Consider the following 26714-nt stretch of genomic DNA (forward strand, 5'->3'; position numbering starts at 1 on the left):
TCATATATATCTTGAGGGTGTTCATGACGGTGAATGTATACCTTTTTTTTTTTTTTTTTTTTAATCTTTACAGGTGAAATAAAACAAAAGATTGGCCATGCAACAGCTTCCTGAAAAACTCTGTGTGACTTCACATTACATTGTGATTGCTCCTTTTTTGTGTGTTTATCTTCATTCCATTTACATGTTTATTTTGTCTCCATGTAAGGCCATTCACATTGCTAAAGATTTATTGAGCTCATCTACCATCATTCTTTCAGCTGAAACATATATATTTTGCAGTACATCTGAAGTTGCCTTCCATATATTGATTACCTACGAGACAATGTAGCACATGCAGATACAAAAAAAGCACACTTGTCTTTAGGCAGCTCTTGTTCTCTTCTGGATTTAAAGACAATCATAGAAGTCAGAGCCTAAAAATAATGACTTGTAAATTATCTAGTTACCCTTCCTGAACTGTTCCCTTCAATTAGAACAGCAATGTGCCCATATTCGCTTCCCTTTGGGCACTCTAACCGCAGCTGACTTAGCATGACTCTTGGACATGTTATGATCATATTGAGGTCACAGTGTTTTTCAAAAGAAAACAGTCACCTTGCAGTATCTGTAGTCTATTTTTGGAAGTGTTCAGTGGCACAGTGCATCAGTGCCTGCTTGCCCTAAATAGCTACAAAGCACTGTATAGTAAGCATGCTTTACACAAAAATGGAGCATCCGTATCACCTATTACAAACTCTGAAGTGCTACTACACGAAATAGATTGTATCGGGAGTGAAATAGATCATTGTTGGATTTGTTGCTACGATTGTAGTCTTGAGGATGAGGAATCAGTGTTTTTCTCCAGAAACTCAGCACTCTTGTCTTATGCTTTAGAAGGTTACTCTGGAAACAGGCTGGATGGAAACAGGCAGCACCACCTATATATATGCATATACATGTTTATTTGTTTCAGGTTGGAACAACCAAATCAGCAAAGATAACATCTCAAGTTAGCATGATGTCTAATATGGCAATACTTTCATGGAAGCATAGTGTGTCAAAACAACAGGCATATGGGAAGATGCAAAAGTCAACTCCTTTTTTGCTCCCTGACTTGCCCAGCTCTGGTAACACTATCTGTATGGCTTGCAGAGGCCAAGCACTGTGGCAGCAGCAGCCCCCAGATGGCTGGAAGCTAGATGCTCTCTCAGCCAACCATATGGGAGCCCTGGCAGCTGTGGGGTTTTCATGGAGCCTGTGCACCAAGGCAGTCACTTCCCTGGGGACCATGGGGACCTCCAGGGTGGGATTCTTCTTCCCTGCCTTCCTGGCAGTGAAGCTTCTTAGTCAAAATGATACCTAACAAAACAGCAGAACAATTTCAGCAGTACAATTTTCATGCAGTAACAAGTCTCTCCATTGCAGCATCTGAGGCAGCTGCTGAGCTGATGAATTGTCTCAGCAGAGTTCAGGACCAAATGACCCTGGAGATTTATAATGAAACTTGATCCCTTATGAACAGAGCTGTGCATATGACCTGATACTACTATGTTTTGGACAAAGAAATAGCTTGAACCACACTGTTTCTGAGGCTGGTGAGTTAAAAAAAAGGCTGCAAACGTCTCCATGAACATGGGCATTCAAGCTGGTGATGGCTAGAGACCTATTGCATCTCTTTGATTATTTGATGTAAGTCAAGCTTAGGCCCTCCTTTCTCTTCTCATCGGTCTGACACCTTTTCTGCTTCCTTTCTTTTATTTGCACATTTCTTTCCCACCTGCCTCCAGTGCTCCAGATTTTACTCATCAGGCTCCTCCTAATTCTATAAATGCTATATAAAGACCTATTTAGAAACACAGGAATACCAAACTGGACAAGTTTGCTCTTCCAGACAATGGGATCTATTTTTCTCAGCTGCACATTTATTCAAGCTGGTTTCCTTTACGTGCCATTCACTGTCTTCTGAGACTCTGTTGTGGGTGCAGGGAAGGTAACCAGTATTCTCTACAAGTGTTTTCTCCTTTCAGATGGCACTGTTTTCATTATTATTATTATTATTTTTTACTTCTTTGTGTTCCTAGACAAACCTATGGATCTGTGATAAAATTAGATAAAACAGTCCCTTGTAAAAATAAACTTAATTGTATTTAAGGTTCTGAGCAGCAATGAAAGCATTATTTGACTTAGGGCTTAAGGTGCTCTATGCTACTGCCAAATATCCAATTGATTTAAATTACATAAAAAATGTCAGGTAACCAAAATCATGAGGGCAGAGTTGAAGTGTACTTTTCAGTCGAGCCATTCACTCCACCTAATTTCCGCTCTTGTAAAAATAATACTTCTAGATATATTTGCAATCTCCAAAAACAAAGTCTATATGTTTCTCCAGCTGCAGCATGTTTCAGTGGCATGTTGTTGCACTGCATGTCCTTTATCAGAATCCTTTGGGATGTGTAATGCACATTACAATAAAAAGCTGAGGATGATACAAATAATTATAATGTGTGATGCGAACCCACTGTTATAAAGTCAATCTCTCAGCAAATTCATCAACTCGACACATGATGTACAGTACCAATTTTATGTAAATGACTCATCTAATCCTGCTGGGCAAAATTACTCCCTGATGTAAACTCTGTTAAATTCAGTGGAGTTACACCAGGAGTTCATTGTTTTGCTCATAAGATCTGAAGCCACACTTTCTATGTCTCATTCATCTGGAAACCATGGTAATAAGAAAAAGAGTGAAAACACTTGATTCTGAGTATCAGAGGTATTATGTTCTCTTTTGTTTAAAACAAAAGGCTACCTTAAACGTTACATATTATTATCATTTCATGAACATAAAATATTAACTTAGAAAATTATACTGATTTATAAAACCCTAAAAGAGCAAAGAAGCCAAATAAAGACAATGGACTGGTTTTCACTGACCCTTGCAACCTTTAGATCAAGAATTGCCAGAAGTTTAGTAATTAGAACATAAAACTCATTGTCATTGTAACTGTTGTAAAAAAAAGACAATGCAATGAGACTGAAACAGACGTGAAAGGCACATAGGTGCTTCTGTTAGAGTTATTTTTTTAAAGAGATGTAAAAAAAAAAAAAAAATCCACCCCCCTTCAAAAATCCCCAAACATTTAAAACCCCATAACTAATAACTGGATTACTCTATGGTGGTAAAAATGTATCAGTTACCCCACAGTTTAAAAACATACATTAATGGTGCCACCCAGGTTCTATTTGTACAAATGATTTATTTTTAATGAACTGCAGTGCTAGTATGTATGGAGTCAAAAATAAACTTGGATAAAAAATACTGTTTGGGAAATTTCTAGATACATGCAAGCTTTATAGCAAAGCCTCAGCCAGTATGCTGAATCTGAATGTCCCAGGCTTTGGAGGTAGCGCAGCTTTATGACACAGAATCTTGAGATATTAGCAGTGATGAGTTCTACAAATTCCAGGTTTGTTTTTTTGTTGTCAAATCAAAGCCTGTCACCACCGGTTTTCCTTTTACACCAGACTGAGAGAGGACTTACTTCAGACATTTTATAGAAAGGGTATATGCTTGGAAGAGTCCCACCCCTTTTGATGCTAGATGTATTCCTAGAGGAGGACAAGAAAAACCTGCAGAAAAACAAAACAAAAAAAAACCCACTTAAGTAATTTTGAGCACCTAGGTTCAAATTTTCTGATCTAACATTTAAGAACCACTCAAAATTGCAAACTTCTTATCAGAGAACAGGTACCATTGCTTTGATTCAGCTCACAGAGGTAAGTGGGATGATCAGAATATTTTCAACAACTTTCTCAGTCCACTCCCACTAACCAAAGTTAAATATGGGTGGTGGATGATGTTTCAGAAACTCTCTTCAGCACTGCTACTATTCAGTCAACTATTGTTTTATGTACAACAGCTAGTTTTGCAGCACCCTGCTATTACATTCAGTCCACTGCTGAGGATAACAGAACAAGTCTAAAGGAAAGAACCCTAATGCAATCTTTGCATTTTTCAATGCAGTTATTGGAGACATTTCATCAAATCAAGTTTCAAGGTAGACCACTGATCAACAAAATCAGAAACAGGTCCAGTAAAACATGTGTAATGGCTTCTTTCATTTTAGGTAATGTCATTGAAAGGTACTTTCACATTGAAAGAAAGAAAAAAGGCAGCCATTGCATGCCTTGGTTTGCTTGGAAAAGTAATCCAAAAGCTTTGTATATTGGAAATGTACCTTTATTTTTTATTTTTTTTTTTTTTTTTTATATCTTCTGCCCTCCAGATGGTCTACTGTGATGACATACACCTGTTCAGCGTCAGCTATTACCCATAGCGACATATGGCAACTCACATATTGCCTAGGCTGAGGGGATCTGGGATTCAGGTCACCTGGGGTCTGTTTTCAAGTGGTGTGATGGCAGCTGTGGGAAACATGATGACTGACAGAAAATTGCTGTTCCTCTCACCAGCAGAAAAATTTAGATGTCTTAAAAAACCCAGCAGCTGTATCTTAACTTCACCATGTAGGTGCAAACAATATAGTGAGCTATTTCTTCAGCAAAAATAGCACAATGGAGGTGCAATGCTCTCACTTTACATATTTTCAGTGGTAGGAGTTGCTCAACATGGACAACATGGGCTGTTATGGTAACAAGTCTTGAAGTGTGCTGGCTAGGGAGGGCTGAATTGGCTTACAGCATAATGAATCTGTGGACCTCTGCCCACTCCTAGAACAACTAAAATGAAGTCTCTGTAGGTACTGAAATGTGCAAGTGATTTCTTTGTTCCTCCGTTACATCTAATTTGTGTGGGCTGCTACAATACTATAGCAATAGGATACAACAGAAGGTAGCTTGAGAGAACGCATTTGGGGCTCTCTAAAAGCCAGGCTGCTAAACCCCAGAAGGTATAGGAAGAAAAGAAGAAAAAAAAGAAAAGAAAAGAAAAGAAAAAAGGCATGGCACATCCCTGTTGGCTGGGTTTTTCAGTTGTAGAAATAATTTATCTAGTTCTGGAAGAGACCATTTCCATGATCTTTCCAGGAGAAACAAAGGAGGAAACTCATGGGTTACACTGTGGTTTTGAGATGTTCTGCTAAATATTGTTAAGAGTTTTAGATAGGTTTCTGGTGACTAGCTGAATTTGTTGGAACTTCTCCAAGTCAAACAGAAAATGGGAACTTTTTAGAGGCCCAGCATACCTCCCACATTTATAAAAGTGACGAGACATGTCTTTTTCTTCCCTGCTGGTGTTTTATTCTGTATCTGCAGCTGAGGAGGGCAACTGCATTGCAGCTGAAGACAAATCTGAAACAGAACAACATGGCTTTTGTAAAAACTTATTTTGGGCATCCCTACCTCTGAATCCATCCAGCCACTACATTTAATGAACTGTGGAGGAAATGCTTTGAAGTTTAAATAGAGAAGGCCTGATTTTTTTCTGGATCTTCTAATTTTCAGTGCTGTTTCAGTGACCTAGGCTGAGTGTAGCTCTCATGCAATAGGACTAATGTGGCTGTGGAGCATACTCCTTTATTTTGGTTAATGGTGATCAAGATATCTCTCTTGCATCAACAAGCTTTGGAAAATTCTGGAAAAGTCATTCTCTGCCCTCTTGATTTAATAAGCTATTTCTGCACATACCACGCTTAAGCATGGAACTTATTGTAAAGAAAGCCATAATATTATTAAAACAAAAATAGTATTTTGCAGCAGGGCACTCTCCTGTTTTTTAGAGGTCTTCATGTCACTTGTTCTAAGCTCTTTGTCTTTCTCTTTCTTTTTTTTTACCTAGGGAAAATAATTTAACAGCCAGCACAGCGGTCAAATTTTGTAGACCTTATTCAAGTGATACCTCAACTGCGTGAGGACTGAGGACAATGAAACAGAACTAATCAGTTTTCAATCAAAAATTCTTTCTAAATGGCAAATGATTTGTCCTTTCCAGTGATAATTTTCATATTTTGTAGCTTTCAATGAAAAAAAAACACCTTGCTGGTCCAATAATACAAAGGTTTCCCCAACAAGCTCCCATATGGTCTCCTCATTTCCGTTGTTTTTATTTGTACAACTTAATGGTGCTGAAAGGAGAAAAACAATGAGGAAGACAGAGCAAGAAAAAGCTGTGAAAAATTATTCTGGAAAGTGTCATTTATATCCCTTAGAAAGCATGAAGTTCATATAGATAAACAATGCTTCTATGACATCACAGACAGCATCCTCTTTCCATCATTTTATGTAAGATTGTGTTCCTGGCTATATCCAAACTAATCCCAATGAAATTAGTAGAATTACTAACATTTGCCTACACTATGAACAGTAAAATGTAGGCCTAAAGATGAGAAAAATGAAGGCCATTTTCTATTACAAAATTAATGGATGTTCATTTTAATGTAGTATTTTCTAACAATCCAGCTATTTCACCTTTTCATGCTGTCGAATGAATAAAATCAAAATGAGAGAAGAAAACCAGTGGAACAACTTCTTAGCATCAAGCAACTGAGTAATTTCACTTCTGGGTCATCCATGCAGGACTTCGAGGAGTACAGATGTTTTATTTTCCAGTGCTGGACAATAACCATGTGGTGAGCGTCAATCGCTCCATGTTTATGAAATGGTATCTGGGTTTAATTTCTGCTGTCTGTCAATTGAAGCCTTTGATCTTGGCCTGGAATTATTTTTTCCACTTCTCCCTAAGTGACTAGAGGCTACTGCTGTCACTGACTCTTCAATTTCTGATTTCACTTTGCCAAGATGTAAAAGATTTATTTACAAGAATTCTCCCAAATACGATCCTTAACTGCATTTTTTCCTCCTTCTACCCTCAAGGTATTTTGTAGTGAGTTGTTGTAGGATTAACCTGAAGTAAAATACCCAGTAAAAGGCAGAATGAAACAGTCTATCTGAACAAACATATGTATTTAAGCAAAGAAATTCAGTTTTAATAACTAATTGCAGCTGGGACTTTAATATATTCTTCTTTTTTGAATCAAACTGAAATTCTTCATGATATGTGTTAAAAATTATGGTTTAAATTTCTGATGATCAAGTTACATAGATTAAAGTAATGGATACCAGACTGCATCAATGCAGTTATAAATATGGATGAAATGAATGTATATTACACACTGTTATAAATCTGTGTGTTCAAGGAAAAGCATAAATCTCCATCACCTTTTCCTCCTTGGGATATGAAGGGTATGGCTATTTTTACAGTGTTTTCAATGAAATTACAAGTTGGAGTAATTTGCTTGTTCTGAAAGTCTTCTGGGTTTTTACAAGTGGTTGAGTAGCATTTTATTTACAATGGCATATCATTAAAACACACAAAGTAGTGTGTGCTGGAAAGTCATGTGACTTTCCAGACATGAACACAAACAGGATCATGGTGCATTCAGAGACATTTGTAAGTATGTATGGCATTTGTAGAGGTTTCTGCCCCTGCAGACATTTGTCAGGTGTGGCATAACCACATCTCTTTTCACTGTTTCCTTTCAGTGCCTGTCAGTGTGCAGCTAAACGGTGGCAAATAAGAGGATGTGGTGAAGCCTTATGGTCGGAGGGAGAGGTCTGATTCTAATCTGTGATAAACCGTTCATTCTGTGTGCTACCAGGGAAAGTCTCAGACCCTTTTTCCTGGTTTGATGCAGCCACAGGGACTTCAATGGACATTAGGTTGCAATGCTTTATTTGTGATCTTCAGCTGGTTTCTGATCTATTAGGAGACAGAGACCTCTGTTCCTTGTACAAGTCACAGGTCTCATCCCTCATCCAGAAGGAATATGCCACCCTTCCTGCTGGCTTTGAAGTGGCACCTGTGCTCTCCTGTGAAGCACACATGGAGAATCTCCAGCCTACCTCCTGTGTTTGGGAATGGTGCTTCTGGTTTTCCTGTTGGGCTGTTGCCTGTGTCCTGTGGCCAGAGGAGATGGCCTCGGGAGTGGCAGGAGTAGCATTTCCCTGACACATGTACAGCAAGCCCTTGGCACTATCTACTTTTCAGTCCTCATCCACAGAGTCTAAATTCTTTGAGACACTCCAGGGAAGGGGCTAACGGGCTATTTCCATAAAATTTCCTAGCATTTGGATGACCTACTAGTCAATGAGAGAGAGTAATCTAGGATAACTGGAAACATCATGGGGGTAGGGAGAGGGAGATGGTTTTGTTTTCTTTGTGACTGATTTTGATCCTTCAACACAAAACAGGACTGCTTAAAGATAACAAGAGCTCTCTCCAGCCAGCAGATTCTGTGGAGAGCAATTAAGGAGCTTTTCTGGTGCCTGCCAGATAGCATGAAGCTGTCTTTCTCAACAAAGATGTCTAAAATTGTGCTCCAACCATGAAAGTAATAACTGGCTGAAAACTGACCATGAGTTTGAGCCAAACTCTCTAACATCCTATGACACAGTGTGATCCATGTGGCAGGCAAAATGAGATCTGTTGCCAGGAAGATACCTGTGGATTTCACCACCTATGGTGCAAATCTTAATAGTGAACCTAGCACAAAGCTACAGTGCAAAGTTCATTCGCTTTATATGTTCAAGGTTTTTTTTAATGTTGTATTTGCTCCATTTCACATGTTTCAGGAAGTTTTCCTCACTGAGATTGATACTAAATAAATACAGTTTACCTAAACTTGGATTTCTCTCTCATAAACCTTCCTGCTATTTGTTACTTCTGAAAAGTGAGGCCGCTGCACTGACAAACAACACATTTTCAGATATATGATAATGCAGTTTTTGGGGCTTCATGACTGTGTTCAGATTGCTCTAAATGCAGCTCTTGCAGGAGCTCTAGACTCCCTGGAAGTCTGAGCTGGTGTAGCAGACTGTCTGAACTATGCATACAGCTTTTGGAAAAGGGCAACACCCAATGAAGTCTATGGATAGGTGAAATCAACTGAACACCCAGCCTTTGAACATCTTGTAGCTACAGGAATTAATGGAACACCAAGAAATCAGTAGGTTCATTGCAAAATAAATACATAAAAATGAGAGTTTTATAGAACACGAGGAAGTAATTTTTTACATTGAAAACCTCCAACTCAGCCACTACTTCACCTCCTGTGCCCTGTCTACTTGCTGGGCTCAAGGATGGCACACAACCGGAGGTCAGATCAAGTACCCCACCCCTGCCATCAGCCTCTGCCTGCTGATCATGACAGGGCCCTGCAAAACCTAGCTCTGTGTTATTCATGCACATCCTTTTCTTCCCCACAGATACCTGCATTTCCCCATGTCTCCTGTGGGTAAATGGGAATGGAATGGGGCTATATGGGCTTGGAGACCAAGGTTTAGCCCATCCATCATTTCCCATGTTTAGTTCTCTAGTACTTTGTGGAAACCATTGTCCTCCCATTCACTCTGAAATCTGCAGCCTCTCTCACATATTTGTGTCCCAATTAATGCTTCCTTTGTCTCAGACTCTTCCCTAACCCAGACCTCACTAAATCAATGGGCAACCTTGCATTCATTCCAGCAGTACTGGGTCAGCCCTAAGGCAGTGGGCTGAACCTCCTGCTGCAATGAACAGCCACCTGGCAGCCTTCCTTGGTCTCTCATCATCATGGACTTGGCTCTGTGGTTTGCATTGCTTTTGGAGACTGCCAACCTTTAGCGCCCAGCCACAACAGTAACTGCTTTCTCTGCTTGAAGTTCAGCTCACATATTCAGCTTAATGTATGAAAGCAGATCAGCGGAGGGCATGTATGCAAAAAAAAAAAAAAAAAAAAAAAAAAAAAAAGAAATCAGACTGAAGTGTAGCTACGTACTTTTTAGTCCCAGCTCTTATACTTCAGTGGCATACCTCCTGCTTTACAACAGAGCAGAACAGGAGCACAGCTTTGCCATGCCCATCCAATAATTAACCATAAAATATCTCTCATAGCAGAAGTTTTAGCTTTAGTAGCTCCATGCTGAAAATAGGGGAATCCAGTCATTCAGTGAAGCTTTTCAGCCGAGATAGACCATTCAAAAAACCCCAAAGTATGATTCAAGGCCAGCAACCCCCTGGAGACCTAAACTGTCCGTTAAGACAGAGCTGGGCTCTTTCTGCTCTCCAGGTTCACATCCTGCTCAAGGTGTTTCCTGGTCTGAGCTGCAGTCAGAGCTCAGAGACTGCTGGAAAAGGAACCAGCGGCTGGCTTGCCATCCCAACACAGCTCCAAGGTCATCATCCCATGACTTGAAGGGGTTGGGCTTAGGAAGGGGGCTGACTGCACCACATCCAAATCCCTAAGGAGCCACCCCAACCTCAGCTCCTTTTGAGACATTTCAGACTGCAGGCTGGCTGAGAGCAGCAGTGCTCCCAAAAAGACAGCAATCACAAAGTTCAGCCCGCATGATCTAGCTCTTTAGTCTGCACTTCACAATAGTCACAGCAATGCAGGAATGTGGACCTAGGTCTTAGATGGATCAGCTTCCATGAAGCAGCTGGATTTTCAGGTGTCTCCAGTGCCCACTCTGAAAGGCAAAGCACCCAAAATGTTAACTTCTTTGGAGAGATGTCAGGTTTTGTTGCCAACAGAAGGGGTTATTTGCTGCATTACTTCAACACTTTTAAGGTGGTATTATAAATTCTGACCACAGAAAGAAGAAATCTGCTTCTCAGAGTATGTGTCTTTATCAGGTACCATCAGCACAGGCAACGTCTGTGCCACTGAGTCTGATTTGGTATCTGGCTAATCTTTGGACATACAAATAAAAGATTCATATGGAGTCAGCCACCAGCCACAAAGAGAAATTTCATCCTTGATAATTTATTGCTCTTCTGACTGGTTCTTTATTGCAAGGAATTGGCTTTCCACTCCCTAGGGATCATTGTCAAAAGCTATGGCTACACTGAAAACAACTGCTCCAAAAAATGGAATTGTATAATTGGAGCTGTTTTCTGGGAAAGTTGATGAACTTTTTCAGTAGAAGGCCTGTGATCAGTCCACCATGTTGTTGACAAGTTCTGCTGGGTACCTAGCAAATAAAAACCAGGAGGGTGAGCATGACTTCTAATGTCCCTTCACATTGTGTACACAGCAGGAAGAGGTGAGGTGGCCTTAGTACATGGTAATGCTCTCTGTGTGGCCACCTTACCAGTCATCTGAGATCAAGTTTTCAGTGGTTCAGTGCCTCCTATTACACCTCAAGTCTGTTTCCTCAGCACAAGATAAATTCAGATGACAGCCAGTAGATTGTATGACATTTCAGTAGGGCAGTTTGCTTCTTTCATCTCTTGCAAGTGCTTTCATGAGACAAACACAATTTTTACCAAACCCTGAGAAAATCTCCCCTTTTTTGCAGAGACTGCCTCACCTGTGACAGTCTTCTTTCAGACTTTTGCCACATACCTGCAGAGCAGCATGAAACATTGTTGTGCCCTCTGCAGAGTTACTAGCCACTAAGATCCCCAAAACTGCATGTGGAACCATCTCTAGCACTGATGCTCCAGCTACCCTGTCCCTCCCCATAATACAGAATAGCTCCCTCCAAGCAACAGCTTTCATTGGCACATAGCACATGAAGCTATGAAATTTCTGTCATCTGTTTCTGTCTTTTATTTCAGTCATCTCTAAGGAGCAGTGGTGTCCTTCTTTCTCCATACCCCGTGCACTTCCTGACACAAATGCACCTCTCTAGTGTGTAGATTTATCTCAAATCCCTGAAGAGCTTAATGCCATAAAACAGGGCATGTCTACAAGCTACAAAATTCTGAGTAGCAATACTGCATCAGGAGCTAGAGCATTGCGTGTTATCTATCCCAGTTATTTGCTTGGAGGAATTCAGTTCCACGGAGTCACAATCTAGTTCATTGTCTGCTGTTGGAGCAGGGAGAATTCTGCAAACCACCAATGGGGACAGAAAGTTTTAACATCCAATGGCCCAGAAAAAGTTCAACCCTCTCCCATTCTGCACATATAACAATTTTCTATTCCTGTTTTCTTACTAAATATAAATCTAAAATCACTGTCTGTGATAGCTTATGTATTAATGCATACTATAGAATATGCCAAAGTTAAGGGCTATGGGAGAAATCTTGTAACAACATTTCACAAGTGATATTTTTTTTTTTTCTTCAGTGTTTAAAAATAATGAATCTAAATTCTTTATGCCAGGAGATATTTAAGTTGGCTGTCTGGAAGGATTTATTTTTTTTTTAGTATCCCAGAACATTTTGCACTGGAGGTACCCTTGTGGTCAACAATTTGGTGTTGGCCAACAGTATTTTTATTTCTCTTCTATCTGCTTTCACTCTGCTCTGCAGCCAGTCTATACAGGCTAAGTTCTGTCACAGTTATTGTAATAGGTGCTTATTAATTGAGGTTCATTTAAGGAATCACTTGGAAATTATATCACTGCACTTTCTTATTTGTGAAGTCAGATTTTCACCAGTCATCAACTCATTGCTAAGGAAGTTTGACTCAGGCTGCCCCACACTGTGTTATCAGGTGAGGGCACAACTGAACCATAGCTACTTTGGGTCATCTTTTCAGCCTCTTTCCTTGATCTGTGTTGCCTGGTCTGGCTAAGGTCAACAAAATTGCTTCCATGAAAATAGATCATGTTTTTGGATTAAAACATGGGAAGGGATGTCATAAATCCTGTCCCTTTATTTTGTACATGTCTCTCTACCCCATGTACACATTACAAGTTTAGGAGTGATCCAATTATCAAACGCAAATTGAAGAGCCAAATACCCTGGACCATGTCTGACATAGAGTCATCACCCAAATCTCAGCCTGCAGGCTCTGCTGAGCATTTGGGTAATGTATTAACATTCAGCCCTGCTCAACGAGGATGTCAAGGGTGATCCTTCAATGCCAGGATAGGCAACAATAAGCAGCTAACTTTGAAGTCTGAATATTTTGAGGCTCTGAAGGTTAAGGAGAGTTTTCAGCATGTCAGAAGAAAATCCTAAGTCAGAAACTGGGAACAAGGAATTGCAGGCTGGATCCCCAGTTAGAATTAGCTCTGCTCAGCCTTGCAGCCTGACACATACAAGTATATAAGTACATGTCAAAAATGTCTCAGTAACATGGTACAACAGGACACCCTGATTCAACTTCTACTCCTTTTACTGTTTGCTGTGCCCGGTTCAAGATATTATCTAAAAAGTTCTATGCAGTAGCTCTCTAGGCATCAGTTCCTCATTTAGAATTTATGTCTCAAAATGGAGAAAATTTAGTTTCTGATTTTTCTGTGCCTCAGTTTCTCACGTGTAAGCTGCAAATCTCTGTGGTCACTGGTTTTCCATAGTAGTTTTATACATGGAAAGCAGTGTATTCTTTATAATTCCTAGGTAGCTTATGTGGATATTAGATACGCATACACAGAAATGTACAAACGCATGCACACACACACACATATACAGGAAGAAACAGAGAACTGCTAATAGGAAAAAGTAAAAAAAAATCACTTCAAAACCATGTTATTGTTTCAATCAATAAATCGGGTGTGCTTTGTTCCATAGTAATAACGAAACATCTTTTCAGCATGCCCAACAGGGCATATATATTTGGACATGAAGTCATGATAAGCTGTGCCAGCAGCAAGACCGGAGCTATCAGAATGTGAAAGCATTGGTGGTGACCCTGGAAAGAAGAGTATTTAGCATTGTAAGTGAACCAACAAAAATATTCTGCCCAATAATAAAATTGTACAAAGCAGAATGGATGTTTAAACTACTCTCAGGTGCATTCTATGGACTAAAACTAAGGGCATTAATGAAAACATACCTGCATAAACATGAGCCCAGCTTGAAGATCACAATGAATACAAGGGTACCACGTACATATGGAGAAAGAAAAGGTCGTCATAAACACAATAGATAGGGTTGTTAGGTAGTATGTTATTGTTTATGTGGGGTTTTTATTGCATCCTTTCAAGTCCTTTACATGAACCTCTTTCTACAAAGAATTCATAGTTCCCACGTATCTGAAAATATCAGCAGGTCTGGGAGTCTGAAGCTGGATCTTGGAGACCAATCAAGACTTCCTGCTTTTTAAAAGGGAAGACTGCAGTCTGGCATCCAGTACTTATTCCTCACTATTGGTGGGAGCTAGGTGGGAAACGATGGGGTCTTCTGCGAACTTATCAGCTGAGTCTTTCCTGAAGAAACGTCTATCATTTTCTTCGAAAGCTGCAAGAGAACAATCATCACCTAAAAGGCATTTCCATAATCTGACCTCTCATTGTTTTGCTATCCATGTCATAAACCCAAGTTAATTTCCTCTCCTGGATGCCAGACACTCAGAACAAGATGTTTTTCATCTTCTACACAAGGGCTCTCAAGTGTCTCCCAAAAAACCAGATCCACCACTCCTGCTTGATAACTGAAACATTATGGGCTGCTGCTGTAGGCTCCGCTGCCACTCAGAGGCAACCACTTCAACTCCCTAAATGATCTGTTGACTTCATTTGGTGACCACACATGAATGAAGAGTATATTGCATCACATGGTTGCCAGTAAGAGACAGTGAGGCTGTCAAGAGGGAGGAAAATGTGCTTGAAAGCCTGTATGCAACCAAACAGCAAGTTCAGCATTTCTGTGGTAGGAGTATGCTTACAGCTGTCATTTTAAGAGGGCTGACAGAGGTCAGGACTGAGCTGTGACTTGGGCAACAGCACAGAGAAGGGTCTGGTAGGACATTGTAAGTGTTCACTCTCCTTGCTCCATCAGTTACTGCCAAAGTCATCAACTCTTATGGATGGCAATTTATCTCTACTAAGAGTTCAGGATCTGCATTCCCCTAAATGCAGGCTATGTCTACAGCACCAGTGCTTGTACCAGCTGGTATTTTGTGTATGAATCTTTCTTTTGCATTCAGATACAACTTTTGTTACCCATAACTAATGCATGGCCTTTGAAGTTTCTAAATTCCCTGCTGTTGATTAAAATTCTACTAATAAGGACAGAAATAGCTCAAGAGTAGTGTGGGGGTTAGTGAGTCCATGCTTTTTTTAAGCCACAAAAATGGAGGAATCTCCTCCATTCTGTCTTTGACCAGAAAATTATTTTCAAAGACCGTTCAAGGCCTTTTAGTGCCTTCTAATAAGTGCTGACTGTCAAAGTCCAGTGTCAGTAACAGGAAACAGCAGGAAGCAGAAGCACCACATCAGCAGTACCAGCTAACCACATTTTGATAGCACATGCAGGATTAAAGGTCTCATCCTTAATTAGATCATAGAGAACTAAATCTTTACCTTCACCTGATTTTTTTTTTTTTTGGTGTGTGTTTAACATCATGAGCCTCACACTTGGATTCATTTAGACACACTGATTCATTAGGCAGCCCATGACCTTAATAAATTTAGATTACCAGGAAGGGGTAGTTTATACGAGCCTCTTAGTCATAGAAATGACTCATGATATCCACCCACACTAACCTTTGTTTGGTCTCTCCAAGTATGCCAGGGCTTGTCAGCTTTTCAAAAATGGAGTTCTTTGATTCCCTCAATAAGAGAAGGACATCAAGGAAGTCTGGTTGCAAGAACAAGCTCCCTATGCAAGACACTGAACAATACCAGTGACCTTGAGAAACTGAGGACTTGTTTTCTCCAAGAACATGATGTATTGCTGGAGGGAAGTGTCTCACATGACCTGAAGTGAGGTAAAAGTGCAGGAGGGGGGAGTATGGCTTGTTCTCTTCTCACAGGCTGCCAGACTGCTTCTTTGGGAAAATACTCTTAGAGGAGTTTCCACATGCAGCAAGGAGCACAGAGAACTTGGGGATTTTGTTGTCATTCTGAACATTTGGCCATGTTCAAAGGCGAACAAAAGTACTGAAGCAAACATACAAAGAAGATGAACAAGATGAATCCCAAATACAACCCTTTACATACTTGCTATCCTGCCAACCCTAGGAACTCCTACCATGATTTTAAAGTCATGGCTAGGGCTATTTCAAACTTCCTTGGTAACTGTTTCTGGAAACAAATACTTAAGAGAGACGTCAAAAGCTATTTTAGTAGTATATCGCTTTGGGCAGAAGGATAAAAACACTCAGACCAGCCATAACTTGAAGCTGACAAGAGTCTTGAAAACTGCACCTCAACAGTCTTTCCAGATGACCAGGGAAGTCCTTGAAGGACTTTCCAAATTCTGATGTAGACCATAGAACACACTGCAACTCAAATATTACTGCTTTGAAGAATGAGATTGTCACAACTGAAAAAAAGCTCCTTTCAAGATCGCTAGTTTGGTAAAGGACCTCTTTCTCATCTGCCTCTTTTTACATGTGTGTATACTGCTTCAGACAATTTGCTAAAACCACCATTAGCATCCCTGAAGACAGCTTTGGCAAAGAGCTTGCCAGGTAGAAGAGTTTGTCTCAGCATGTTATTCAGTGTCATGCTTTATCATATATATCCCAACCCACCAAGCAGCCAAGCCATCAGCACAAGTTCGATTTTCAGGTAGGTCACAAGAGATTATGGGATTGGCTAGCCTCAGAACTGTTCCTATGTGACATTGCAAAATGGGCAGAAGACAGTGCAGCAACAGGATGAGGGGTGGTAGAGCTTGCCTTCATCCTGAGGTTTATTGATTCAAGGTACAGCTTTATCACCTATCAGTTAAAGAATGTTTTCAAATCCACATCTGGGAAATTTACTTCATTTCAACTTGAGTGTTAGAGAAAGATCTCACACTCAGCTTTAGAATATTTGACTGTGGAGCTGGTCAATGTGAGCAGTTGTACCTCCAAGTCTTCCCAAAATTCTGAAGGCATTGGAAAAGTTATAATCTGAGCAGGGCTATTGAATGATTTTCACTGGGAATAACTGCATATGAAAATATGCAAATATATTAATATTTTAGTGTACTGATTTTTTCAATTAAATGATTCATGCTAAAAAGTATTCCTAATCAATTGGAAACAATATTCACTTCCTTTCAAATCAGAAGAAATTAGAATAAATATAATTTGATATTCCTGTTTATCTCCTCACTCAAGATGGTGGAAGAAAGGAGGAAGAATCCCACAAAAATTAACTATTTTCTTTGCAGCTCTGTTTTGTTTTGAATCAAGAAATATTTTTTAATTCAAATCATTTCATTAAATGTATCAGAAAATTAAACTAACTATTCTCAGCAAAATGAAAGGCTGTCAGTTTGAACAAAGATTTTGACAGTCAAGATTTTCTAGTATTTGTGTGGTTTTCTGACCTTAATTTTTGAGATTTATCATATATCAAATTACAATCTTCGTTAGAAGACGATCCAGTTATTCACTTGCACCTAAATCATCATATCACAAACTTCGTACTCCCCTGTAACCTCTGGCTGAAAAGCTTTTTCATTTCCAAAATAAGGTCCTTTTGTCCTAGCTGTCATGTAGTTCATGCTATGCTTGTATGTTTTAAAGATCACTTTGCTCAAGACAAAATTACATGCTCGGGACTGCAACACTCATTCTGCCACAGCAGACATTTCGTCTCTTGGAAATGATAGTCTGTTTCACTGCCCTGAATATCACACACCTTGACACACAGAGCAGAGGCACAAAGCAGGATAACCCAGAATTCAGGGAAGCATCTCTTGAGAGGTGGAGCAGGGATCGTAACGAGCTCTATCCCTGCATCCCTGGTTAGCTCTGCAGGCTTTGTTAATTTGCAAAATCTCATCTGCCTTTTCACCAATACGCTGCTGTCAACTCAAGAAATTTATTGTCTTTCTGGCCATATACAGAGCCCTTCTGAAAGCTCTGATTTCTGACATAACATAAGCACTTGCAAGTCTCAGGTTTAATTTGAGAAGGAGGAGAGGAAGAGAGTGGAGATAGAAAGTAAGACAGGAAGGAAGGGAGGAAGGAAGGGAGGAAGGGAGGAAGGAAGGGAGGAAGGGAGGAAGGAAGGGAGGGAGGGAGGGAGGGAGGAAGGAAGGAAGGAAGGAAGGAAGGAAGGAAGGAAGGAAGGAAGGAAGGAAGGAAGGAAGGGAGGAAGGAAGGGAGGAAGGAAGGAAGGGAGGAAGGGAGGAAGGAAGAGAGGAAGGAAGGGAGGGAGGAGGGAAGAAAAGAAGGAAGAAAGAAAGAAAGAAAGAAAAAAGAAAGAAAGAAAGAAAGAAAGAAAGAAAAAGAGAAAGAAAGAAAAAAGAAAGAAAAATATTAAAGATAAAAAAAGAAAGCAGGAAGAAAGAAGATAAAAGAAGGAAGAAAGAAGATAAAAGAAAGAATGAAAAGGAGAAAAGATAAAAAGAAAGAGAGAGAGAAAAAAAAGAAAAAAAGAAAGGGATGAAGGGAAGGAAGAAGGGAAAAAGGAGGTGAAGGGAAAGCCCTTTGCAGCAGGTTACAATTCCAGCTACATGCACATCCCAAGGCAGCCTCTGCTTATACCTTCAGAATCACTTTTCAGAACTGTTTAGCTTTGGCTATTGCCAGGGGCTGGGACACAGAAGGAAATTCAGGACAATTTGAGATGGCCTGTAGGTCTGCTAAATGGCTGCAGAGGGAATATCCTAACTTATTTCTGCACGTACACCCCCACACCCCCCCACACACCCCTACACATACCCACAAAAGCAGGTCAAATGAAAATGATTTTGAAGGGGGGGGGGGATCTTTTTTATTTTGTAGAGGAGACAGCTTGAAGAAATTATTTTTGAAGAACTGGAGTCAGTGAAATTCATGCTTTCTCATAAGCTTGTCTAGCACCTACCTGGTTATTGCCTTGATACTCCACTTGTAAAATCACCAGGCTGCTAGATCCTAAAGATGGTCTTAGAAGAGCAAGGGCATCATGTGCTAAAGGTATATGTAATGTGTCTGATGGCCTTTTAGAGATCAAAACTGATAAACTAAACATAGGTTTAACATTAAAAGAAAAAAATCACACATTTAAAGCAGAACTACTTCTGCAGAGTTCACACTTCTGGTTTAAAGAGGAAAGCAGTAACTAACAGTATGAGCTGGAGATGAGAGCCAAGATACAGCAAGATCTCATGAAATAATTAAATAACAGACAAGAAACAAAGAGACAAAAACAAACTAGTCAAAGACAGGCCCATAGTAATTACCAAACCAAGCATGTGGCCTTTAGAATGAGTGGGATCATTCATGTGTTACACAAGATTAAATGAATCTAAGAGTGCTATAAAACCATGCACTGCAAGTGAGACAATTCAGAGCAAGACAAAATTCAAACTCGCAAACAGATGCTCAGTGAAATTTATTGTGAGTTCAGAGAGTGGATTTGCTAAATCATTAAATAAAGACTTGGAATTCCTCAGTGCACAACTTAAAGCAATGCAGAAGGAAGAGACACAATAAACCAGAATAAAGTAGAAGAGAAACACAGAACTCAGCTTGGTTCTGGGGCTAGACAGAGGTACCAGTCTGAATCTGCTCAAAGTCCCTGGGTGTTTGCATGTATTTGTAGAACAATAGGAAAGGCAACTAACAAAGAGCAAGGGTAGGAGGTGGAAGGAATGTTGTGCCTCCTCGAAGGAAGGAAGTGTATCAGAAGGGACAAAGAAGAAAACAAGAGAAAGACTGATATTTGGAAGAAACAGGCAACCATTACCATAGCAAGCACAACTGACAACTCCTCCTGTTGGCCCATCATCTCTCCTTGATCCATTCATGCTCCCTGCAGACCTTTGCCTCCATCAAGACAAGTGACTACTGTGACCAGTAATGTATCACTTCGGCCCCTGGTTCCCAGAACTCATTGAATTCTTTGACTCTTAAGTTAAACAGTGTCTCAAATTATTTGCATAAGTGTGTGGTTTCATGAGGGCTTTTCTGATCCTCTATTTAGTGTGTGTGCAGGAACACATGCAGCAGGCTCTCATGCTGCAGCTTTCCATCTCCTTATGTTCTTCTGATTCCCTGCAAGCCCTGATGACGTGGGACTCTGTGCATACCTTTGGTTTTTCTTCATCAGCTTAAGTTTCAAAAGAGAGGTATACTTCACCAGAGAGACCAGAGCTAACAGAAATGTGCTTCACGGCACAGGCCTGTGCATAAATTGGATGTAACCAGCTCTTCCCAATAAAATCAAAGTTCATCAGGTTGTGATGACAAAATAATAGCATGTCAGTGAGATGTTGTGGTTCTTCTGCCACTGTCTAAATGAGGTCATGAAGACAACTCCTTTACCTTATTAATGTTCCTTTCAATGTACCACATTAGCTCCAACCAGTGATTCCTGGATAAAGTTGCACAGTACACAGGACTCTTGTGTGCCTTGTCCGTTAAATTAGCAATATGGCTGGCATACACAGCTACAGGAAGAATGCTGATCTAAATCTCTTGTGTTCACCCCAAGTTTACTTTATTCCACATATCTTGAATTGTCTGCTTTTGCCAACAGTCAACAAAAATGGAAAAATGCAAGCATGGCCATTTTTAAAATCTCGATTTTACATTCACTGGTATTTGCATAAAACATCATTTTATGGTGTGATGAATAAAAGGATGCCTACTACCTGCACAATTTGGTGAAGAGTCAAAGTTTGCAGGACAGAATGTGACCTGAAATTATTTTTTTTTAACATGTGAAATTCTATGACTCTGCACATCTGCTTGTTGATGCTTATCTACTTTACTCATTGAGGTATAAAAAATTGTGTTGTGTCCACTCACACAAAAAAAAATTGCTGAAAGTTTACCTAACTTGCAAAGTTAATTACAAAATATTTGTGAGATTAAACATGCTGATTTATCTAAGCTTGCATAAAACTGTGGAAATATTTTAATTAAGTCACACACACACCACCATCACGCTACATATATCAGGAAATACTATTATCATGATCAAAATGTTCAGGTTTTAGATCTATTAGGTGCTTATTAACCAATATATCAATGTATTACACAGAGATCCTAAACTTGACAGTCTGTTCTCATGTTAAAGTAATTCAAGATATTCCCTGAAAACCTCTAATTTTAAACTTAATTTATCCTATGGGGTGAATAACTAGTTAAACCGTTAACTGTCTATACAAATGGCTTAAATTCAGATTCCTACAAAGGGAAGGTAGAGACGTTCTCAGTGTCAATAGGCCATGACTTCCACAAAGCCGGTGCACAGTAGCTGAGAGAGTGACCACCCACAGTGACACATTTTTATACTGAAGATGCAAGGAGGCCTACACCAGTGACCTTTCCTGGAAACCAGGAGAATAAGGCTCAGTAATTCAGGATTTAGCCATTCAGAGAATTTTTTTGGTCCCAGTTAATAAAGGGCCTCACTAATCCAAAAGCTACAAACCTAACAAGATTCCTGATCCAGCAACCATTATGGTTCACGGAGGAGTTGGGATTTTGCTTCATTTGATGAGGAATTTATGCTGCTTTGAGCACTGTTTGTGAAAGCCCTGGATACCAAGGCTGTACTCCTTCAGCCTTTGGCACGGCACACCCTGCAGACACAGCGTGCTCTGGGAGTACACAGAAGCCATGCAGTCCTCTAGCAGTTCACCCACGTTAAGAACAACTGCCAGGAGAGAACAATGTTGTAAATATTTTCACCTGGCCAGCATATTCATTCTCTTTCTGTGACTGGAATGTACACGTATACCTACTGGCAGCCGCAAGCATGCTTTCATATGCATCCCTTCTGCAGGAAGAATTATTGTGAGAAATATAACGCGTTATGCAAACAACTTAGTCACCCAAAGAGCTTTATAAATGCGTAATAAGAAGATAACATGGAGCAATACAATATACTTTACTGAAGTAACAAGGAAACGTATAGCCTTTCCATTCTGCCTTCAGTGCAGGAACAGAACCAGCCTAGTGAACCAGGTCAGCCAGCCCTACACATTTTTGCATAAGTATTTCACACAAGTATACTATCTAAACCATTTCCTAAGGACATCTTCTATTACTGAAGTCACCCAGCCAGAAAGCACAATAATGCACAGTTTCTTTTGGAAGGGGGGCGGTGGAGGAGAACAGTTTAAAGCAAAGGAGGTTTTCTAATCTTTTGTGGAAACAGGAGAACACTCAGTGAGTGTGTAGCTTGGAAAAATAATAATATTGCAGTTCAGGCTTTTGGGGCAGCCTGCTGAAGAACTGCGCTGGCTGCCAAAGGATTCAGTGTATATACATATGTATATGTATATAATGATGGAATGGTTTGGGTTGGAAAGGACCTTAAAGACCACCTAGTTCCAAACCCCTGCCATGGTCAGGGACACCTTCTACTAGAACAGGTTGTTCAAAACCCCATACAACCTAGCCTTGAACACTTCCACAGATGGGGAATGCACAGCATCTCTGGACAACCTGTTCCAGTGCCTCATCACCCTGTGTGTATGTGTATAAAAATCAAATCAAATCCTACTATTTCTGTGAAGAATTAGCCTGTCTAGACTGTGGAGCATGACTGTATTCCTTTAAGGCTTAATTCAAGGTAGTATCCACAGTTATAAAGCAATGAGGAAACCCAAGTACCAGGATTATTTGAGCAATCAGGTATGACACAGTCATGGTTATTTAGAAGTAATCACACGTCTAGCAATTTACAGATATTACCCCTTCGTCTTTCCAGTGGCATAGAGATAATGGTAAACTATATATTCTGAGAGAGAGTGTGAGTGCACAGGCACGTGTCTTTTCTGCATCTCTTGCTTGCTCACCCTCAGTTGAAAGGAGGATGAGAGAGTAGGTGCTGACCTGCAATTTCAGAGCAACAATGTTCCTTTACACCTTTACACCATCCACATTTTTAATTGGCCCATGAAAATGCCTCTCATTTTAAGTGATTTAGTGAAGTAACAAATAGAAAACCAGAGAGAAAAATGAGAGGAAAATCAGATTCGTATGAAGAAAACAAGTAGAACTAAAAGCCCTCCAAGGCTGAAACTACAGTTAAATAGGACAAAAACAGTGATGTCAAATTAAGCTCCAGACTTTATGTGAATCACTTGGGTAATCATGGAGGAACCAGCAGAGGAATCAGTGGCCTCCTAGACGGTGCTACCAGTGAGAGTGGGAACAAGTGAGTGAGTGTGTGAATGCATGTGTGTGTATGCCTGTGCTCGTGTGCTTGAGCACACAAATGAAAAACTAGAGTGACAGCTAAAAATGCCAAAGGCAATCCAAGGAAACAAAGGGGGAATAAGGAGAATGGAAAAGAAATAATAGAAAACTCAATCAGCGGTGATATAGGGAGAAATAGAAACAACTGGAGACTTTTCAGCTGAGTGAAACAGAAGAGGAAGTACAGAACGGAAGCTGGGAAACAGAAAATAAGATATTATTCAGAAGAACATTACCAGCCATCTTCATTTTATACTCTTTGAATGGTCACCATCCTTTCAGAGATAAAGCCAGCTATAATGACTCTGATTGTAAAATACTTATTTCCTTCTTCCTGATCCCCAAGATTCTTTTCTTGCTATCTCACAAATGTACATGCAAAGGAAGCTTCCTGGAATAGTTTTCCTGATTCAAGCGAACACCTTATAACCAGAAATAGACTGAAGACAGGCGAAAGCCTGACTTGGGAGGAGAACATCATCTTATATAATCATAATGTCAGTAGATCTAAAATCAAATTATATGTGACCTGAATCACAACTAAGCTGCAAAGACAATCATTGCCTCCTGAGTGATGGAGATGAGAAAGTCCAGACTGGCTTTCTTTAGTCCACCCATAGAAAGCACTCTATAATCTTCATTTTTTCAAGCTGTGACTGGATACTTCCTTCCCAGCCAGAACAACAACGCAACAGCTGAAAACAAATGAACTAAAATAGTCAAAATTATAACAGTAAGAAAATACAAAACAAAGCCATGCTTTGAGCAGAGGAACCACTTGGGAGAAAAGAAAAATACAGATCTATTCCAGATAAATCTCCTAGGCTAGGAGGGAGATAATTATTCAGTTTCCTGAATTCAAACACATTGTTTAAGTGTGCTTTCTTTCCAAATGTTTTTGCAGAATGTTTACCTTTACTAGATTTCAACCCCAAAATTGAAGGAGCTCCCAAAATGATCAACATTGGCTTTCACCCTGCAACCAAATCCTTCACCCTTAATTAAATCTTGCATATAAAATCCAATCATGGGCACCAAGATGGCTGATGTTCAAAGCAGCATAGCTGAGTTCACATCTCACCAAGCCCAAACTATTAATTATTTCCTGAGCTTTTTTTAAAAGGTTCCAAATTTGGTGAATGTTTGCACAGCTCAGATCAGCTATACTAAACCAGCTGATGGAGACCAGGTTTTGGGTACACAGAGGCCCTAATGAGTATCAGACTTGCCAGAGTCTGACTTTTAACCATTGTTTAACATGAAAGCATAGATTACGTTAGTTTGGTTTACCATTTCTTTATCCCAAGTGAAAGAGGCACTTTTATCTCACTCATTAGCCCCCTCTTCATAAATAGGCAGATACTTCTAGCAAAACGGTTTATTGTTTTGGACTTTGAGAAGCATAATAAAAGCAGAAATATCTATGATCTATATAACAGTGAATAGCAGCGTATCACAAGTAAACATTATCGCTATATCACTTTGGCAGACTGGAAAATACTATGTTGATCTGGCAGAGCATGGTATCATGTTTTGTTTTAGCAGTGTTTTGCCTATAATTTCAGCATAGGTGATACCAAAGTATGAAGCAGGCAGATGAATATAAAGATGACTGATGCATGTATATCTTAGCTGAAACACTGCCAAGTAACACTAACATTTGTTTTTTGCATGATCTCCCTTCTAGTAAAAGTTTTTGTGAATAGATCGTAATAAAAGAAAGAGAAACACAAAAATTACATATTTACCACTTATTTTTTGCCTCACTGATAATTCACTTTCTCAAAATGAAGCCCTCATACTCAGCTTGGTGTTCTTATACAGTGAACAGAATTTTCATTCACCACTAGTACTGAAAATTATGTACCCTAATGAAATAAAAAAAATAATGCAGGTGACTTTTATCAAGTTCTGATTTCGAAACTGTGAATTTCTGATGTTTATGATACCACTCAAAATCAACAAAGTCATTGAAGATTTCTACTTACAGCAAATGTAGAATTTAATTGAGATAATCTCTTGATGAAAGGACCTATGTGGTAGATTTGCTACAGTAAACTTTCTGAATAGCTTGGTCTGATACCTTCAGGAAAGGCTGCTTCTTCTAGAAAGATGATCAGAGATAATCTGAAAGGGTGATCAGAGATCTGAACAGAGATCCAAATGAACACTGTAATGGCTGGCCTCTCCAGTTTCTCTGAGGAATTGCTGGAGAATGTTGAAATGCTAGTTACTTCACATCAGCATCAATGTGGAACCAAGTTTGGTGGTGGTTTTTTTGTTTTTTGTTTTTTTTTGTGGTTCTCCTATCAATCATTCAAAGACATGATAATATTTGGGAATGTGACTGAGTATGTGAAAGAGTTAAAAGGGCTGTTTGCGAGCAGCAGGGAGATGCATAACCACATCTGTTGAAAGCAGATGAATCCCATTACTACCCATCAGTGCAAACTTCTGCTTCTGTTCTTGGGGTGAAGGTGCTGAGGTTTGGTAGATGAAAATTTAGAAGAGTGGGGGGATGAGGCTATAAGTAGCCGGGAGGAGTGCTCTACCTGATAAGAGCAGTTAGGAGGAAGAATGACAGTGAAAGGAAGTAATATATGCATCCTCCACAGCATTCCATCACTTGTTATGGAAACCTTGTTAGCAGATGAAAGTGACAGGTGAGGTTCAGCACAGTAAAAAACCAGCACATACACTGCATGATGACTGCCAAGGCAGGGGAACAGAGCAATCTGTGAGCAGGCTCGGAATCCACAAATAAAACAGGTACTGTTTTGTTCCTAAAATCCAAAGACAAGCAGAAACATAGAAACTGCCAGACCAGGAGCAAGGGAAAAGGAGACAGAAAAAAACATATACATTTAAACCCATTCCCTGTAACATCAATGGGTACTCAAAGAAAAGAAGAAAAAAAAAAAAAAGAAAGAGGAAGAAAGGAGAAGCAGAATAACATGTCACCATCCACTGTTTGCATCACTTACATTCATAGTAAAAGACCTTTCCCACAAATAAAATGCCTTTGAGACTGCCCATGACTAATTTGTAATGTTGTTGTGATTTTAACCTTATCAGTATAGGGGAAATGGTCACAGCAGATCCTGTTTGAGGATATTTAGTGAGGGAGTAGAAACAGCTTTGCTTCACCACTTTAACGCTCTCATTTTTAAACGAGCCGCAAACTATCTCAGATACCAAAGCAATTTAGGGAAGTCCCAGTAATCCATGGCATGAAGGAATAGTTCCATAAAAAGGACTAGTATAAGCTCTGTGAATATCTGCTGTTACTGTCATACAGGAGACCTTGATTTATCTGAAAAGATCCCTTCCAGAGGCATAATGTTCACGTCAGTCACCTGTTTGTCTGTGACACAGCAAGAAGAAAGCACAGTGTGCGAGACCAAGATTTAGTTCTTTACTTTTACTGCTCTAAATTCTTAATCCTTTTTCAAACTTGAAAATTAATTTGCATATTTTTCTGCTCCAAAGAGTTTCAAGGATTAATTGTATTTCTGAAAGGACAGGAGCAGTTTTGATATAAATGGGATGAAGAAAGACAATGGGAGAGGCTACACATTTCTGACCTCCTCCTATGATATGAGTACGGGCAGTAGCCAGTGTGATACACTGGAATGGCCAAAATCCACTTTATTTCATCTCCTGTCACACTGACCCTCACCCTCTGCAAATCTTCATATTTGAGGTGATTCCTGTTCAGTCTTTGGTTTTTTTGTTGTTTGTTTGGGGTTTTTTTGC

The sequence above is a fragment of the Falco punctatus genome (genome assembly GCF_963210335.1).
Source record: "Falco punctatus genome assembly, chromosome: Z".
Classification (NCBI taxonomy): domain Eukaryota; kingdom Metazoa; phylum Chordata; class Aves; order Falconiformes; family Falconidae; genus Falco; species Falco punctatus.